Here is a 17,748-nt window from a genome sequence, read left to right on the forward strand (position 1 = left end):
TAAAAATGTATAAATATATTTAATGAAACCATACTAATTGAAAGTTAAATCTAAGTGGATGGATTTATTAGCTAATTAAACCTAGGTGAACATAGAATTAGTGAAATTGTGGAGAAGTCAAAGGACATATTTCAGAATGAATTAAAAAGACAAAAGAAATGGAAAATAAAAGAAGATTCGTGACATAAAGGATAAATTAAGAATTTCTAATCAAGGTTCAAAGAGTTGAGGAAAGATAGTGAATGAGGCAGAGTTTATATTTAAAGTGGTATGCTCTAAATTTTCCAGAATGATTTAAATTCAGTAATCTACAGAATAAAAAAGACCAGTAAATTCCAAATATGATAAATAAAAAGAAATATATTGTGTATCTCTAAAATGCCAGAATGACTAAAACTTTGAAAAAAATCCAGGTCCAGGTGCCTTTAATGGGAAAATGTAGCAAATAGTTAAAAAAGAAATAATTTTCATCTTACACAAACTCTTCCCAGTCAAATGAGGAAACATACTACAAAGTTATTTTATGAAGCCAGTATAACCTGATATTGAATGGTGGCAGAATATGCCACCCCAAAATATTTCTCTTGGCATAAAGATTGCCTTGAGCTGATTATTTTGGGAAACAGCAAACACAGAAGAACCTCTGAAAACAGAGTAGAATTTATTCTTTTGTAGAGGACACTTACATGTGTAAGGGAAATCTCCATATGTAAGTGTATCTCCCTCTGTACCAGGAAAAGAAGGAAGACTAAATCACAAGAAAGAGGTATTTCTTTTGTCCTTCAGTGAAGATGGTATTTATGTCTGAGTTCTTTTTTATTATTTTTTAAAAGATTTTATTTCTGTATGACAGAAAGTGTCAGAGAGGAAACAGAAGCACAGGGGAGCTGGAGAGGGAAAAGCAGGCCCACCACTCCAGCAGGGAGCCCAATATGGGGCTCGATCCCAGGACTCAGGGATCATGACCTGAGCCAAAGGCAGATGCTTAACGACTGAGCCACCTAGGTGCCCCTCTTTTTTATTAATTTTTAATTAACATATAATGGATTATTTGTTTCAGGGGTACAGGTCTGTGATTCATCAGTCTTACACAATGCCAGTGCTCACCACAACACATATCCTCCCCAATGTCCATCCCCTAGCCACCCTATCCCCTCCACTCCCCTCCGGTAACCCTCAATTTGTTTCCTAAAATTAAAAGTCTCTTATGGTTGTTCTCCCTCTCTGGTTTCATCTTGTTTCATTTTTTCCTCTCTTCCCCTATGATCCTCTGCCTTGTTTCTTACATTCCACATGTCAGTGAGATCATATGATAATCGTTTTTCTCTGATTGACTTATTTCGCTTAGCATAATACCCTCTAGTTCCATCCACATCATTGCAAATGGCAAGATTTCAATTTTTATGGCTGCATAATATTCCATGGTATATATACCCCACATCTTCTTTATCCATTCATCTGTTGATGGACATCTGGGCATTTTCCATAGTTTAGTTTAGGTATTGTGGACATTGCTTTTATAAACATTGGGGTGCACGTGCCCCTTCGGATCACTACATTTGTATCTTGTGGTTAAATACCTTAAGTCTGAATTCTGAGGTATTTCTGAGACTTAACTCATTTTCCCCTGGGTGTTTCCCATGTATACATGAGGTACACATGTTAATAAACTTCTCTTTGTTTTCCTCTTTCATCTCTGCCTTTCATTATAGGGTTTCCAGTTGAGAAGTTAGAATGGTAGAGAGAACATTTTTTTTCCTCCCCTACAATATTCAAAGCCATTCAAAGACAATACAAGAAAAGATAAAGGTATATCTCACACATGGCTATAGACGCAAATTTGCTAAACAAGATACTAAACCCAATGCAGCAATATTTAAAAAGGATGATACATTCTGCTATATTAGCAGTATTCCAGGAGTACAAGGATGATAAAACAGAAAATCTATTTATGGCATGCCTGGGTGGCTCAGTCCATTAAGTGTCTGCATTTGGTTCAGGTCATGATCCCAGGTCCTGAGATCAAGCCTCATGCTGGGCTCAACTGCTTAGTGGGGATCCTGCTTCTCCCCCTCCCTCTGCCTCTTCCCTCACTGGTGTACACTCTGTCTCTTATCCACTCCCTCTCTCTCAAATAAATAAAATCTTAAAAAAAATCAATTTATGTAATCTACCACATGAACAGATGGATTAAAAAAGAGTCTCTCTCACACACATTGAAATATATTTACATAAATTCTGTTGTATTCAGAAAATTCTATTCAGAAATGAAAATGAAGGAAAAACAGCTGTATCCTGCTATTATAAACATAATATTGAGCTAAAGAAGACAGTCACAAAAAATTCTAATGATATGTGTTTATTCATAAAAAGGTTCAAAAACAAGACAAACTATATTGCATCAGAATGTATACTTAAGTTAAAAAAAAAACTATAAAGAAAATTAAGGAAATCATTATCACAAATGCCAGGACCATGGTGGCTAATAGAGGAAAGGGAAAAGAATATGATGAGGAAGAGCCACAGTGGGGTTCTTAGGTACAGGCATAGTTGTATTATTAACACGGGTGGTAAAAATGATGGAGTTAAGGTGTCCTGCTATTTTTACATGGGTGCTTAATAATATTTTTAAATCTCTGGATTTTTTAGGACCCATCTTGAACTTTGCTCTGTATAAATTACATTAGGTACTTGATGAACATCATCTTGTAGGGCACCTGAGTGGCTCATTTGGTTGAACATCTGTCTTCTGCTCAGATCACAAACCCGGGGTCCTGCAATCAAGCCCTGCATTGGGCTCCCTACTCTGCGGGGAGCCTGCTTCTTCCTCATCCTCTGATACTACTCTCCCTGCTTGTGCTCTCTCTCTCTCAAATCAGTCAGCCAATCTTTAAAAAAATAAACATCATCTTGTAATTCCTTTTGAATACTTCATTTTAATCATAAGTTTTTTTTCACTGTAGATAAGTTGACTGAAATTAGGATCAAAGACATTATAGGAAATCCTGAAGCTTTATTGCAACACTGTAACTAAACCCATGAACTGTTCCCCGCCCTATCTCCCCCAACCCTGGGGATAAAGAGCAAAGAAGAATCTTCACAACATTCCTAGAAATACTTCTACTTGGCCAAATTGTTTCAAAATATCAAGAAGCCTTATCAATAATATAATCCTAATTCAGGCTTTGAAAATTAATATAATGGGCAAAGTGAAATTACTAGACCTCACCTGGGAGAACATGCGACTGTTGATCTTGGAGTCATGAGTTCAAGCCACACACTGGGCATAGAGCTTGCTTAAAAAGAAGTGGGGGGTGCGGGTCACCTGGTTGGCACAGTCAATTAAGAGCCCCACTTTTGGTTTTGGCACAGGTTGTGAGACTGAGCCCTGAGTGGGGCTCTATGCTCAGCAAGGAGTCTGCTTAAGACTGAACAAAATCAATGTACAGAAATCAGTTGCCATCTTATATACTAACAATAAAAATACAGAAAGGGAAATCAGAGAATTGATTCCATTTACTATAGCACCAAGAACCATAAGATACTTGAAATAAACCTAACCAAAGAGGGAAAACATCTGTAGTCAAGGAACTACAGAACACTCATGAAAGAAATTGAAGAAGACACAAAAAGATAGAAGACCATTCCATGCTCATGGATCAGAAGAATAAACATTGTTAAAAAGTCTATACTGCCGGGGCGCCTGGGTGGCTCAGTGGGTTATAGCCTCTGCCTTCGGCTCAGGTCATGATCCCAGGGTCCTGGGATGGAGCCCCGCATTGGGCTCTCTGCTCAGCAGGGAGCCTGCTTCCTCCTCTCTCTCTGCCTGCCTCTCAGCCTACTTGTAATCTCTGCCTGTCAAATAAATAAATAAAATCTTTTTTAAAAAAAGTCTATACTGCCTAAAGCACTCTATACTTTCAATGCCATTCCAATAAAAATTCCACTGGCATTTTTCAAAGAGCTGGAACAAACAATCCTAAAATTTGTATGGAACCAGAAGAGACCCTGAATTGCTAAGGAAATGTTGAAAAAGAAGAACAAAACTGGGGGCATCATATTGCCTGACTTCAACCTTTACTACAAGGCTGTGATCACCAGGACAGTGTGGTACTGGCACAAAAACAGACATATAGACCAGTGGAACAGAGTAGAGAGCCCAGATATGGACCCACAACTTTATGGTCAACTGATCTTTGACAAAGCAGGAAAAAATATCCAGTGGAAAAAAGACAGTCTCTTCAATAAATGGTGCTGGGAAAATTGGACAGCTAAGTGTAGAAGAATGAAACTCAGCCATTCTCTTACACCATACACAAAGACAAATTCAAAATGGATAAAAGACCTCAACGTGAGGCAGGAAACCATCAGAATCCTAGAGGAGAACATAGGCAGTAATCTCTTCGAAATCAGCCACAGCAACTTCTTTCAAGATACGTCTCCAAAGGCAAAGGAAACAAAAGCGAAAATGAACTTTTAGGATTTCATCAAGATCAAAAGATTCTGCACAGCTAAGGAAAAAGTCAACAAAACAAAGAGGCAACCCACGGAATGGGAGAAGATATTCACAAATGACAGTACAGACAAAAAGGGCTGATATCCAAAATCTATAAAGAACTCCTCAAACTCAACTCACACAAAACAGATAATCATGTCCAAAAAATGGGCAGAAGACATGAAGAGACACTTCTCCAAAGAAGAAATACAAATGGCTATCAGACATATGAAAAAATGTTCATCACCACTAGCCATCAGGGAGATTCAAATCAAAACCACGTTGAGTCCATAGTCTCTCATGGAGGGGTTTGAAGTAGCGGGGGGGTGGGAGGTTGGGGTACCAGGTGGTGGGTATTATAGAGGGCACAGCTTGCATGGAGCACTGGGTGTGGTGAAAAAATAACGAATACTGTTTTTCTGAAAATAAATAAATTGGAAAAAACAAAAACAAAAAACCACGTTGAGATACCACCTTACACCAGTTAGAATGGCCAAAATTAACAAGTCAGTAAACAACATGTGTTGGAAAGGATGGAATGCAAGTTGGTACAGCCACTTTGGAAAACAGTGTGGAGATTCCTTGAGAAATTAAAAATAGAGCTTTTCTGTGACCCTGCAATTGCATTATTGGGTATTTACCCCAAAGACACAGATGTAGTGAAAAGAAGGGCCATCTGTACCCCAGTGTTCATAGCAGCAGTGGTCACGGTCGCCAAACTGTGGAAAGAACCAAGTTGTCCTTCAATGGATGAATGGATAAAGAAGATATGGTCCATATATACTACGGAGTATTATGCCTTCATCAGAAAGGATGAATACCCAAATTTTGTACCAACACGGACAGGACTGGAAGAGATTATGTTGAGTGAAATAAGCCAAGCAGAGAGAGTCAATTATCACATGGTTTCACTTACTTGTGGAGCATAAGGAATAACACGGAGGACATGGGGAGATGGAGAGGAGAAGTGAGTTGGGGGATATTGGAGGGGGAGACAAATCATGAGAGACTGTGGACTCTGGGAAACAAACAGCGTTTTGGAGGGGAGTGGGTGGGAGGTTGGGTGAGCCTGGTGGTGGGTATTATGGAGGGCATTTATTGCATGGAGCACTGGGTGTGGTGCATAAACAATGAATTCTGGAACAGTGAAAAGAAATTTTAAAAAAGACTCTCCCTCTCCCTCTGCCTCTCACCACCATTCTCTCTCAAATAAATAAATAATCTTTAAAAAGTGGGAGGAATGTCCAAATAGGAATCAACCACAGATGAGTTATCTGTGATGGTAAAAGATGTTTCTTATGATTTCAAGTTTTCTTTGTCCTGTCCAGAATATTATAGGAAAACACAGATGACTCAGTTACTTTTTCTTGCCTCTCCACTTAGCTTTGCCTTTTCCTTTTGAATCCTTGATACCATCTTTGTCCTGCTTAGGCATTTTGAAGCCAACCCATTTCTTCCTGTAGCACAGCCCCTTGCCACCAGGCCTGGAGCTTTATAATGCTGTGTAATTCCAAGTCATCCCATTCTACTTCCTTCCTGGTCTTCTCCTGTTCTATATGATCTGTAATCATGACCTGTTTATATTCTCCTAGCATCTTTGCAAGGCCTTGAATGTGTGCTAAGTCAAAGACCTTTGCAGCTTTGAGAGCATCCAGTTCATTCTGTTTATATTCATTTATATTCATTTCTGTGTGCATATTGAATTTCTCCTTCCAGAAGCCTAGCTTCTCCACCAGTTTCTGCAGCTTCTTTCTAAGGAACATTTCAATCTCCATATGAATCCAGTTCTTGTCTTTGGTATTCAGACTTAAGTTTCTCAGTCTCAGTCCTACAAGAGTTCCTCTGTGTTACATTTGTTCTGGCTCTGTGAACTATTTGGCTCAGTGTTTCTCTTCAGGCAGGAGTTCTCTGTGCTGGTTTTGGCCATTATCTCTTGTATCTGGTCCTTGAGGTGAGTAATATGCTCATTCTGACTCTGTACTTCAAGTTGCCATTTTTTTTTATATTAAATAGCTGTTTTTGAAAAGATTTTTATCTGTTTTATTGTTTGTTTGTTTTGTTACCGCTGTTTTTGTTTTTTCCCTTTTCCTCCAATTCTAGAGGCTGTAGAGTCCAAGATCAAGGCACCAACTGATTTGCTGTCTGGTGAGGCTATCTTTCTGGTTCACAGTTTTCATGTTGCATCCTCACATAGTGAAAGGCTGGACTCTATGTATGGTTTTTATATACCCTTAATTCTGTCATGTATCATTTTTTTTCAAACAGTTAAATTAAGTAATCATTTCTTCCCTTTACCGCCTCTTTCCATAGTGGTATCTTATGGTAATGCCTACCAATAGGCGTGCTGTTCCTCCTGCCACTGCTGTGCCCACAGAATCTGTGCAGAGGTAGTAATGGCCAGCCCTCACTCCTAGTATCACTGATCCCTGCTCATATGGTGTCCTTCTGAGGTCACCCACCTCAGGGCCCTAGTTCCTGGATTTTGATTGGCAAGGTATTTTCTGAACACAATGTATTTGACCTCCCAGGATGAATAAGAAAAATTTAGATAATCAGATTCTACATGAAAACAGAAGGAAAGTGCATCTAGGATGCATGGAAGAAATGAGTCCCTAATTGTATGCTATTTGTCATTACCAGCAAAGGTACAAAAACTAACATGGTTGATGTCTTATCATACCAGTGGCCTTAGACATGAATTCTTCATTCATTCTTTTATTAGTGCCTCATCATGCTGGGGCTTAGGCATGAATTTGTTGGAGCTGGACTGGAAGAATGAGTAACAACTAGAGTAACTGATTCTTTTTTTATTATTATTATCTTTCAGAATTTCTCTTTTCCCTCAGATATTGGCCACTGTCTTTCACCAAACTCCCCTTGTGATTCTTCTTCCACATGGAAAGTCTTTCCCAGGAGGCAAATCAGCCTCTCACATAAGTAGATTATTCTAACTGCCTCCTCAGGATTTTGGTCAGATCCAAGCATGTAGAAATCCTCCAAAGAAAGGAGAAGCCTGGGCCCATGTTGACAAGATTTATGGCAGTTTTACCTGGATATTGCTGTGATCAGTTACAGTCTTTGTCACCCTTCTGGCTTATTCTTCCCAATTGTAGCAGCCCATGGGAAGTTTGCTTGTGGAAAAATAATCTTATTTCTTCTGATTTTGTCAGGTATGAGTCAGTATATGATGGTCATGGCAGGGAGACATGTATAAATATGATATTAGTAATTTTAATTCCTGAATACATAGTGAAAGGCTTAATAAACAGACTTAAAATTTCTCCTGACATTTAAAATATCGTGTTGTCTAAAATAATGATTTCAGCAACTTCACTTTTATAGTCTTATGAAAGATACGGTTTTGCCTTCAATGAAGTCTATGCCACAAGCCAATCAGATTTCAAATTAGAGAAGGCAACAACAGGTGTGGGTGAGGATGTGGAAAAAGGGGATCTCTCTTACACTGTTGGTGGGAATGCAAACTGGTGCAGTCACTCTGGAAAATAGTATGGAGGTCCCTCCAAAAGTTAAAAACAGAACTACCCTAGGATCCAGGAGTTGCACTATTAGATATTTAACCGAAGGATACAAAAATACTGTTCGGAAGGGATATGTGTACCCTGGTTTTTATAGCAGTATTATCAATATTAGCCAACCTATAGAAAGAGCCCAAATATGCCAATAGATGGCTGAGTAACTCAGCCATCAAAAAAGAATGAAATCTTGCCATTTGCAATGACACAAATGGAGCTAGAGAGTGTGACGCTAAGGGAAATCAGCAGTCAGAGAAAGATAAATACCATATGATTTCACTCATATGTGGAATTTAAGAAACAAAACAAATGAACATGGGGGTAGAAAAGAGAGAGGCAAAGCAAGAAACAGACTCTTAACTATAGAAAACAAACTGAGGGTTATTAGAAGGGAGGTGGGTGGTGGAGGGTGGCCTGAGGGGAGATGGGTTAAATAGATGATGGAAATGAAGAAGGTACTTGCGATGAATACGGGGTATTGTATGTAATTGATGAGCCACTAAATTCTATACTTGATACTAATATTCCACTGTATGCTAATAACTGGAATTTAAATAAAAATTTGGAGGAAGGGGAAAAAAAGAGAGAAGTCAAAAGAATGAGTCTGTATTAGATCCATCTTGTGAGGTTAGTGGGGACCAAGGACACTCATGTCTAAGCTGACATATTGTGGCCCTGGAATCTGGGTTAGGCTTGGGGGCTGAATTCAAAAGGCTTAATAAGTAGGCCATATAAGTTTGTGGACAAGCTGAACCAAAAGCTATACTTTCTATCCTAACGAGATCAGTTTAAATGAGATCATCAAGTATACTAATGATCCCTTTCTTTGAACTTCGCTTTTTTAGTTCTATTGAGGCATAATTGATACATAAAACACACATATTTATGGATACTTTTTGGTGAGTTTGGACATACACATACACCTGTGATACCATCACCACAATCAAGATTCTACACATTTCTGTCACCTCCATTTTTGTTTTGTTTGTGTGTGTGTGTTTGTGTGTGTGTATGCGTTTTCCTTTGCAATTTCTAAGCACTGTTCTTCCAGTCCTGTGTGTTTTTGTTTTCAACAGCACACACCTGGTGCTGTCTTTAGAGGCCTGCTCCTGGGCTGCTGGATCTGCTTCTGTCACAACAGCAGAAAGTTGGAATTACCAGGGAGATCACATGCCCTCTGCCCACTGCCAACCCATTTTTGTCTGTTTGGGCTGCTATAACAAAATAACAAAACACCACAGACTGGGTGGTTGATAAACAACAGAAATGTTGCTCTGGAGACTGGAAGTCTGAGACCAGGTTGTTAGCATGAGCAAGTGATGGCCCTCTTCTGGGTCATAGACTTCTTGTGCATTTCCTTGGTGGAAGGGGCCAGGGAGCTCTGTGGGGTCTCTTTTATTAGGGTGCTAATCCGATTCATGGTGGCTCTACCCTAATAACCTAATCACCATTCAAAGCCCCCCCCCTTCCTGATACCACCATCTTGAAGATTAGGTTTTCAACATATGAATGTTTGGGGGAAACAAACATTCAGATCAGAGCAGTGGGCAACCTTTACCCAATGATTGATGGGTGCAGGAGTAAGAAAGCCCAGCTATTGCTTTAGAAATAGCAAAATGTCTGAGGTGTAACTTCCTCAGGATCAGATGGAGGTCAAGACCTGGCCTGAGATGTATGTTTGCTTGCTTTTTTCCCCTCCCTGTTTCTTCCCCATTGGCCAGGCTCCCCTCAAAACCTATCCGTCATGAAACACTTCTATCAGAATCTTTACTGTAGGATGTACTTTTGGGTAACTGATGGTGACAGTCCACAGTTAGCCAATGTATTAGAAAGCCACTACTTCTACTCAAGAAGAAACTTCAAGGGGGGCGCCTGGGTGGCTCAGTAGGTTAAGCCACTGCCTTCGGCTCAGGTCATGATCTCAGGGTCCTGGGATCAAGTTCCGCATTGGGGGGTCTCTGCTCAGCAGGGAGCCTGCTTCCTCCTCTTTCTCTCTCTGCCTGCCTCTCTGCCTACTTGTGATCTGTCTCTGTCAAATAAATAAATAAAATCTTTTATAAAAAAAATATGAAAAAAAGAAGAAACTTCAAGGAGCTGGGTTCCTTTCTTTGAAATTCCTCTGCCCTAAATAGAAAATAAATGGCATTCAAAAAGAAAAGTTGGATGGATGTTGAAATAAACAAATTAAATTTCATTTCATTGCACATATGTTTAGAGTTAACTGAAAAATCACATTTCATAATTTGATTAGTAGAGGAAGTAGAAGAGAAATGACACTCAGTGCCCGTCCATTAATAAATACGTGTATACTAGTAACTGCTTGAAAACAGTCAGCTTTGAATCAGGTTCAAATTGGCTGCTGCTGAGATGGTGGGAATGAAATTCAATGTCTGAGCCAGTGTTCAAAATGTTCTGCTTTCAGTTTGAGACATAAGGAAAAAAAAAAGCCTCTCCCTAACTTTATTTCTTTTCTCTTCCCTTTTAGAGTTGGCTTAAAAATCCAGAATACTGCACTGATAAATAAATTTGTAGATTTACTGGTACCATTTCTGTTTATTATGTTTCAAATTTGATGAAACAACATTTGACATAAATTGACTTCATGTTTCAATGCACAGCAGGATTTGTTGTTGGTTCTGAATTAATGTTATTCCGTAGCATGCATTGTTGCCATCGAGAAGCCAAATCAGAGAATCAGAATGGCAACACTAATCAACTTGGAGGCTTTTTCAAATTTCATGTTTTGGAATCCCTGTGAATTTGGAGCATCTTCTGAATTTGAAAAAGTAACCAAACTTCTTCATCGGTTTTTGTTGGATACTTAGGACTATACAAAGGACAGGAGGATTCCATGCTTAGAAATCTCTTTCCAGTGGCTATTTTAGGGATGTTTCTCTATCCGTGGGCTCCAGTGTGCTCCCCTTTGCTGTGGGAACTGTTTCCTCTTAATCACAGCATTAAGATTTATACAGTGTTACTCTACCACCTGCACAGAGTTGAAGGACCTTTGTTTTCCAGTCAGAATCTGTACTTGGAATAGGAGCTAAGACAATCTGGTGTCCATCTCTGCTGATCTCTTAGAAGAGAGGTAACGGGGACTAGAGTTACTAGTGATTAGTGTATTAGTTTCCTAGGGCCTCTATTGCAAACTATCCCACACTGAGTAGCATGAAACACCATAAATTTATTTCACATTCCAGAGCCAGAAGTCTGAAATCAAGGCCATCTTCTCTTTCGTGGCTCTAGGGGACAATTCTTCTTTGCCTCTTCTAGCTTCTTGTGTTTGCTGCAATCTTTAGCATTTTTTGGCTGGAAGGTATCTCACTCAAGTCACATGGCCATCTTCTCCCTGTGTCTCCCCTCTGCATGTCCATCTGTGTCCAGATATCCCTCTTTTCCATGGATACTGGTCGTATTGGATTAGGGTCCACCCTAATGATGTCACCTTAACTAATTACATCTGCGGTGATCTTATTTCCAACATATCTTTTTGGGGGGAACACCATTTAATGGTGAAGTCTCCCTGAAGGAGACTCTGCGATGAAGATATATCTAAATAAATCATTAGGTAAGTGTTCACAGGAAAAATCAGTCAGGGACTAAGGGAAACAGGGTAGGAAAAGGGAAATGCAAAAGTCCCACAGAGGGTAGGGGAGCTAAGTCTTATTCCACGTAAAACCTGTAAATATAAAGTATATCTTGGAGTTTTCCTGATTAGAGGCAAGGAAGCAGAGCATTCACATGCCTTCAGACATTATCATTGTCTGAGGGCTACCCTAGGGACACCTGGGTTACTCATTCAGTTAAGCATCTTCCCTCAGCTCAGGTCATGATCTCAGGGTCCTGGATTGAGCCCCACATTGGGCTCCCTGCTCAGAGGAGTCTGCTTCTTCCTCTCCTTCTGCCTCTCCCCTCTGCTTGTATTATGTCTCTCTCTGTCAAATAAATGAAATAAAATCTTAAAATATATATGTGAATAAGAGCTACCCTAGAAGTGGAGGAATGTAAATTCCAAGCACTTCCATTTCTGCTTCGTGACTGCAAATGACTCCAGGACCACCTCAGTTGCCCCCTAAATGGATTACAGGTGCTAACTGTTGGAAGGAAAAGTATACCAGAGCTAAGGAATCCACAAAAGGGACAAAAACGGAAGGATGGTGGTCTGGGTAGAACACTGACATTGGCTACAGGGGCATGGCCACTCCCAGCATATGACCTGAGCAAAAGACCAGTCTTCAGGGACAGAAAAAGGAAGTCAGCCCAAGAAAGAGGGCCTAGAGACAGAGCTCTTTCTGGGTACTTTCTGTCTCTCCTTCAAGCTATAATCTCTTTCCGAGGCTCTGCTATATTTTCTCCAAGTAATTTCACAGTATTCTTCTGTTTTATAGTAAATACCCAGTTTTATAAGATTGATTATAAGGTTTCTTATAAGATTAGGTGCACCTGGGTGGAGCAGTCAGTTGAGCTTCCAACTCTTGGTTTTGACTCAGATCATGATTTCAGGGTTCTGGAATTGGGCCCCTCATTGGGCTCTATGCTCAGCATGGAGTCTGCTTGAGATTCTCTTTCTCTCTGTGCCCGGCCCTTCCACTTGTATGCGTTCTTTCTCTCTTTCTCTCACAAATAAATGAATAAATCTTTTAAAAATATTTCTTATAAGATTAATTATGCAAATTTCCCAAATTAGCTCATCATTCCTCCCTGGAATTTTTTCCCTTTCTCTGGATAACACCGCTGTTCATTTGTTCAGTTATACAAGTTAACTGCTGTGAGTTATCATTACTGCCCAGATCCTGTCAGATCCCAGGTCCCATGGAATCATCTCTACAACATGTCTGAGACCTACATCCTCTCCATTTTCACTACTGTCCCTCTGTTTCAAAACCTCTTCAGTTATATATACATGTATATCTATATATTTGTTACTATTCCAGCAGTTTTCAACCAGTTTCTCTTCCTCCCACCTGTCCTAATTTATTCTGCACAGTACTACTGTTTATCTTTATGCACGCACACACCTGTTCATTTCTCAACTATTTACTGAGCACCCATATTTCAAGAAGAAGTGGAAAATACAAATATGAATGTGATGTTGATAACAGCGACATATACTATTGTGCCTGGCACTGTTTTAAGTGCTTTACATGTCTTAGCTCATTAAATTCTCATTAAAAAATATGAACAAGGTACAATTTGTACCCTTTAGAAGTTAAAATGAAACAAAAAAAAACCACCCAGATGTGGAAAAGAGAAGTGATTTATTCAGCCTGCAACTACCCTTGTAAGGGGTTTGGTGTGAGAGTTAATTGCTAGAGAAAAAGATTTGAGTGAATGTTTTCTCCTTTCTTCCGAAGAGAACACGGCCAACACCATTCTAGGTACATAGGAGAGAAATTCATGTGTTGCATCCAGTGACTGTTTTAGGGCATTAGGGCCTAATTCTCCAGTGGAACCCCATTGAAAATAGAAATCCTATTGCTATAATCATTTTGCAATATACATGAATATCCATCGTTATGCTGTACACCGGAAATTAATATAATGTTGTGTTCCGTTATACCTCAACTGAAAAGAAAATGGGAGAGAAGTCAAGTTATGGGGTTGGCAAATGTTGGATCCAGTATTGGATCTCAGGCTTTGGACTCGAGTTGCCCATGTTCTCAGCCACTATGGATTGCTAACACATGCTGTCATGGACAGTTTTCCTTGTCACAGCTGTCTAGTATTCATCCTTTTCCTATTGTTGGTATAAGGGGAAGAGAACTAATTTTTCTCCTATACTGGGTTCTTGGCTGAAACTCTGTCCCCAGCTAATAAAAGATTCATGGGAGGAAAACAAACATAAGTTTAATAACACATATACTTCTGTATACATGGAAAAGTCCCAGGAACTGCATAACTCCCTGAAATGGCTCAAGCCACCACCTTCTATACTATCTCCAGCTAAAGAGAAAGAAAACGTGTGTGTGTGTGTGTGTGTGTGTGTGTGTGTGTGTGTATTGGGGGCCAGTTGTGGAAGGTTATCAAGCAAAGCACACTAAACAAGGGTAAGATTGTTATGCAGACTTAAATCGTTGCCTTTTCCATTGATAAGAGTTTCTAGAGATTTAGACTCCTTTCCTTCCTCTTGATACAGAGAAAAAGACATCCTTACAAAGGGAGTTCACTTTACGAAAGGATACCTTCTAGTCAGTTTTCAGAGCTTCTCCTGTGTCTGTTGTTTCTTAAAAATAATAGTTCAAGATAATCCTAATGCCAAAGAGGCATATTTTGGATTGTTATATTCTACTTCCCCTTCCTTGAGAATCCCATTTTCCGTGCAGAGCTTTGCCTCCCATCAACATGAAATTGTTCTTTTAGGGGGGGTGGGAGGTTGGGGTACCAGGTGGTGGGTATTATAGAGGGCACAGCTTGCATGGAGCACTGGGTGTGGTGAAAAAATAATGAATACTGTTTTTCTGAAAATAAATAAATTGGGAAAAAAAAAAAAAGAAAAAAAAAAAAAAAGAAATTGTTCTTTTGGTCTGTGCCCCAAGGGAGCCAGGCATAAACCCATAACCCATTCCATGATGAGGTTGTGCACCCACACCCATGACTTTAAGACTAGAGAGAGTAACTCAGCAACACAAGGTAAATTTAGGGTATCCTCCTCATTACTGAGACCATGTTAATAGGTGTCTAGCATCAGTGGTATCCACTGATTCAAAACACGGATTTACCTCACCTTAGGGGTTTTCCTCACCTTAAGATTTGTTAAAGAAAAAGTTATTCACAACACTTGTAAAAGAATGAGAAGGCAGACTTTATTGAGAACCACCACAATTGGTGTACGAACCACTACAATGGTATTTTGCAGTGGGGGAGAGAGATAGGACTCAATTCCAAATACATGAATGAAAAATGGAATTTTTAGCCAAGGAGGAGCGTGAGGGACATTTTGATGGAAAAATTAGTGAAAAGAAACATCAGAGTGAAGGGGTGCTGGATTCTCTGGCTAAAGTGACCTAATATAATTCTTCGAAGGCAGGCCTTCACTAGGGGGAAGTGTACATCACCTAGGGGATGGATGGTGGAGGATGAATAATGTGGTCAGAACTTGAAAGTGGTTAGGTATCAAGGGCTGGTGATTCAGGCTAAACTGGCTTACCAGGGTTCTTGTTAGAAGTGGACAGTACAAAGATGAACATGGAGGCCCAAAAATCAGGACCTAGTTGAAAAGACAAATCAGAGGAGCCTGATTAGAGATTGGGCTAAGACCTAATCTTTGTCAGATTGTATATGCATATATACATATATATATGTAATTTTTATGTATATATATAACCATTAACAGAGTTCATGCACATATTATAAAATAGGAAGTGAACCACTGTTTATAGTTTCCCATTATTATTATACAGTGACTTTTTTAAGATAGGGCTGATTTCTGAACATGTGCCTCATGGAGTTGTTGTAAGGATTAAAATTTTATCTCTGTATAGATGTATACAGAGATTCATTGGAGATATAGTGAACCAGTATCTCCAGTAGTAGGCATAAATCCATGCCTAATATATATAAAATTATATATATATAATGTATACTGTTCACCCTAAAGATACAGACCTATTAACAGGGATTATATGCTCTCTCTCTCTCTTTTTTTTTGATGGATATAGCAGTGGTCCTCAAACTTTTTTGATCAACACCCTAAATGTGTTGTTTAAAATCTCTTTTGCTTTCTTTTTGGGTTTTATTCATTTTTATTTTTTAAAAAACTTTATTTATTTAAATAAGTAATCTGTATACCCAACCCAGTGCTCAAACTCACTACCCTGAGATCAGGAGTTGCATGCTCTTCTTTTTTTTTTTAAATTTTATTTATTTATTTGACAGAGAGATCACAAGTAGGCAGAGAGGCAGACAAAGAGAGAGGGGGAAGCAGGCTCCCTGCTGAGCAGAGAGCCCGATGTGGGGCTCGATCCCAGGACCCTGAGATCATGACCTTGAGTTGAAGGCAGGGGCTTAACCCACTGAGCCACCCAGGCGCCCCTTGCATGCTCTTCTGACTGAGCCAGCCAGGGTACCCTTTTCTTGGGTTTTAAATGTTTCATTATGTTTAAACATTTCATATCTTTGGAATTTATTTTGGCTAATGGAGTGAGGGAGAATTCCCTCTATTGCTTCCCCCAATTTATTTTACTTTTTTTTTTTTAAGATTTTGCTTATTTATTTAACACAGAGAGAGAGTGAGCACAAGTAGGGGGAACAGGCAAAGGGAGAGGGAGAAGCAGGCTCCCCGCTGAGCACGGAGCCTGATGCAGGGCTCGATCCCAGGACCCTGGGATCATGATCTGAGCTGAAGGCAGGCCTTCAGGCCACCCAGGCACCGCCCCCTGCCCCAGACCAACTTATTTTCCAATGACCAACCAACACCATGTGCTGTGAATAATCCGCCTGGAGCCCAAATAAAACTATTTTCAAAATGTGCTGCACGACATTTGTTATAGACTGTTGGCTGAAGAATTGTGTGTGAAGGACACATGAGGATTCAGCCTGCTTGGTTTTAAATCCAGAATGTCAGAACAGGTTTATGTGGATTGTGAGGCTCGGGCTGACAAGATTGGCTGGGTGGTCTTGCAGTAAAGCCCCCTGTTGAGTGATGACTTGGCATTTGGTCTTCTCTGGGTAAGAATGAGCTACAGGTTGGTTGCCTCCTGAAGGAGGGTAAAATATAACATCTTAAAATATGACTCTTTGGCATATTGATTTTTTGAAGCTAATTTTTAAGAAATTGCAAACACAGGTGAAATTCTGAAAAGTGAGAAATTACCCTTTTGTAAAAAACATTTGTACGTGTATGAGAAATCTCCATTTGTAAGAGTATCTTCCTTGCTGAACTAGCAAGAGAAGGGTGGCTAAATCTCTAGGAACTCTTAGCAATGGGGAAGGCAAAGACCTAAATCCCCATGATGATGGTACCCTTGTTTACTGTGCCTGGTAACCTCTCATAAGGGACACCCTCCCCTTCCCCAACATCTTCTTTTGTCTTTTGCTGAAGATGGTATTTAGGGCCACTTCAGAGAGTTACTCCATTTTCCTGGGTCTCTCCCATGCATACAGGAGGCATACATGTTATTAAACATCTGTTTATTTTTTCTCTTGTATGTCTGTCTTTTATCAATTATTAGACCAGCCAAAGAACCTTGAAGGGAAGAAGGAAAAAAACTTCCCACTGCTACATTTTCTAACCCCCCCCCCCACCTTGCTGCCATACTAACTGTCTGTTTCTGAAGATGCTTTGATCAGGGCTGCCTTCCCTGCCACTTTATGTCAGAGAGTAGCTCTAAGGAGTCTCCTCCTTGTTTGAGGATTTCTTTTTCCTTTAGTGCCTGAGGTTCTTGGTCACATCACTTTGAAGAATGAAGAGAGGTAGACCACTCTTCATCTGGTCTAATGAGTGGTGGGCAGCAAAGCAAAGTTTATTGAGTGATAGTACCAAGCTCCTGAAGAGGGAGGGGACCCAAGAGGGTTGCCATTTTGACATTTAAATCTAGGGGTTTTATGACATTGTTGATGGGCTGTTTTAATCTGATTAACCCTCCTTGCACCGGTCACCCAATTAGGTTTTTGCCCATGCGCTCATCTACCTATCAGGCAGTTGCTTACATGGGAAAGGGTGGAGGGCTTCTTCCAGGGTGGTGTACAATTACAGGTTGGGGGTCTTCCTCCTTTTAAGTG

At 39.9% G+C, this 17,748-nt stretch overlaps 1 pseudogene; it reads right to left on the minus strand.

The window, feature by feature from the left end:
- Positions 1–5,852: 5,852 nt before the first annotated feature.
- On the minus strand, positions 5,853–6,491 carry LOC122897672 (annotated as a pseudogene).
- Positions 6,492–17,748: the final 11,257 nt, after the last annotated feature.

Source organism: Neovison vison, chromosome X, assembly GCF_020171115.1.
Source record: "Neovison vison isolate M4711 chromosome X, ASM_NN_V1, whole genome shotgun sequence".
Lineage (NCBI taxonomy): Eukaryota > Metazoa > Chordata > Mammalia > Carnivora > Mustelidae > Neogale > Neogale vison.